General features: G+C 34.6%; 1 protein-coding gene across 1 annotated transcript in view; it reads left to right on the top strand.

Moving 5' to 3' along the window:
- gabrr2a (gamma-aminobutyric acid type A receptor subunit rho2a) overlaps positions 1 to 2,500 on the top strand; it is a 37,357-nt gene that overhangs the window by 945 nt on the left and 33,912 nt on the right.

The raw sequence follows: 2,500 nt of genomic DNA, 5'->3' as shown, positions 1-2,500 counted from the left end.
TATTCAAGGACACCACCACATCACACTTCAGCTGTAACCTGACTGCACCACAGGCCTGTCAATCAAACAGACACGCCCCCAAAACAGGTCTTCTTGAATCTTCTTTTCTAATGAATGAGGGATTATTTTCAGATGGACCTCCAGAAAACTAATAAGAAGGAGTGACTTTAGCTAACAACACCGAGATAACTGATGGACACATTTTATTCACTTTGGATTTGATGAGAGAAGTTGAATGGGAGTCTATGGAGCCGGAGGCTTTTTGGAGCCGACCTCTAGTGGCACTCGCTGGCATTGCAGCTGAAGACACTTCTGGATCGGAACCATTTTACAGACCTGAAGCTACGAACTGTTTTATATCCATTCTGTAGTTTTATATCCAGTCTGTAGTTTATATCCAGTCTGTAGTTTTATATCCAGTCTGTGGTTTTATATCCAGTCTGTGGTTTTATATCCAGTCTGTAGTTTATATCCAGTCTGTAGTTTTATATCCAGTCTGTAGTTTTATATCCAGTCTGTGTTTTATATCCAGTCTGTAGTTTATATCCAGTCTGTAGTTTTATATCCAGTCTGTAGTTTTATATCCAGTCTGTGTTTTATATCCAGTCTGTGGTTTTATATCCAGTCTGTGTTTTATATCCAGTCTGTAGTTTATATCCAGTCTGTAGTTTTATATCCAGTCTGTAGTTTATATCCAGTCTGTAGTTTTATATCCAGTCTGTAGTTTTATATCCAGTCTGTGTTTTATATCCAGTCTGTGGTTTTATATCCAGTCTGTGGTTTTATATCCAGTCTGTAGTTTTATATCCAGTCTGTGGTTTTATATCCAGTCTGTAGTTTATATCCAGTCTGTAGTTTTATATCCAGTCTGTGTTTTATATCCAGTCTGTGGTTTTATATCCAGTCTGTAGTTTTATATCCAGTCTGTGTTTTATATCCAGTCTGTAGTTTTATATCCAGTCTGTGGTTTTATATCCAGTCTGTAGTTTTATATCCAGTCTGTAGTTTTATATCCAGTCTGTGGTTTTATATCCAGTCTGTAGTTTTATATCCAGTCTGTAGTTTTATATCCAGTCTGTAGTTTTATATCCAATCTGTAGTTTATATCCAGTCTGTAGTTTTATATCCAGTCTGTGTTTTATATCCAGTCTGTAGTTTTATATCCAGTCTGTGGTTTTATATCCAGTCTGTGGTTTTATATCCAGTCTGTAGTTTATATCCAGTCTGTAGTTTTATATCCAGTCTGTGTTTTATATCCAGTCTGTGGTTTTATATCCAGTCTGTGTTTTATATCCAGTCTGTAGTTTTATATCCAGTCTGTAGTTTTATATCCAGTCTGTAGTTTTATATCCAGTCTGTGGTTTTATATCCAGTCTGTAGTTTTATATCCAGTCTGTAGTTTTATATCCAATCTGTAGTTTTATATCCAGTCTGTAGTTTATATCCAGTCTGTGGTTTTATATCCAGTCTGTGTTTTATATCCAGTCTGTAGTTTATATCCAGTCTGTAGTTTTATATCCAGTCTGTAGTTTTATATCCAGTCTGTAGTTTTATATCCAGTCTGTGTTTTATATCCAGTCTGTGGTTTTATATCCAGTCTGTAGTTTTATATCCAGTCTGTGGTTTTATATCCAGTCTGTAGTTTATATCCAGTCTGTAGTTTTATATCCAGTCTGTGTTTTATATCCAGTCTGTGGTTTTATATCCAGTCTGTAGTTTTATATCCAGTCTGTGTTTTATATCCAGTCTGTAGTTTTATATCCAGTCTGTGGTTTTATATCCAGTCTGTAGTTTTATATCCAGTCTGTAGTTTCATATCCAGTCTGTGGTTTTATATCCAGTCTGTAGTTTTATATCCAGTCTGTAGTTTTATATCCAGTCTGTAGTTTTATATCCAATCTGTAGTTTATATCCAGTCTGTAGTTTTATATCCAGTCTGTGTTTTATATCCAGTCTGTAGTTTTATATCCAGTCTGTGGTTTTATATCCAGTCTGTGGTTTTATATCCAGTCTGTAGTTTATATCCAGTCTGTAGTTTTATATCCAGTCTGTAGTTTTATATCCAGTCTGTGTTTTATATCCAGTCTGTGGTTTTATATCCAGTCTGTGTTTTATATCCAGTCTGTAGTTTTATATCCAGTCTGTAGTTTTATATCCAGTCTGTGGTTTTATATCCAGTCTGTAGTTTTATATCCAGTCTGTAGTTTTATATCCAATCTGTAGTTTATATCCAGTCTGTAGTTTTATATCCAGTCTGTAGTTTATATCCAGTCTGTAGTTTTATATCCAGTCTGTAGTTTTATATCCAATCTGTAGTTTATATCCAGTCTGTAGTTTTATATCCAGTCTGTGTTTTATATCCAGTCTGTAGTTTTATATCCAATCTGTAGTTTATATCCAGTCTGTAGTTTTATATCCAGTCTGTAGTTTATATCCAGTCTGTGGTTTTATATCCAGTCTGTGTTTTATATCCAGTCTGTAGTTTATATCCAGTCTGTAG

The sequence above is a fragment of the Embiotoca jacksoni genome, unplaced genomic scaffold (assembly GCF_022577435.1).
Source record: "Embiotoca jacksoni isolate LCO1_2020_lvr unplaced genomic scaffold, fEmbJac1.0.p SCAF_53, whole genome shotgun sequence".
NCBI classification, from domain to species: Eukaryota; Metazoa; Chordata; class Actinopteri; family Embiotocidae; genus Embiotoca; species Embiotoca jacksoni.
Note: the sequence above shows the minus strand (reverse complement) of the source record. Positions and strands in the feature narration are given on the sequence as shown.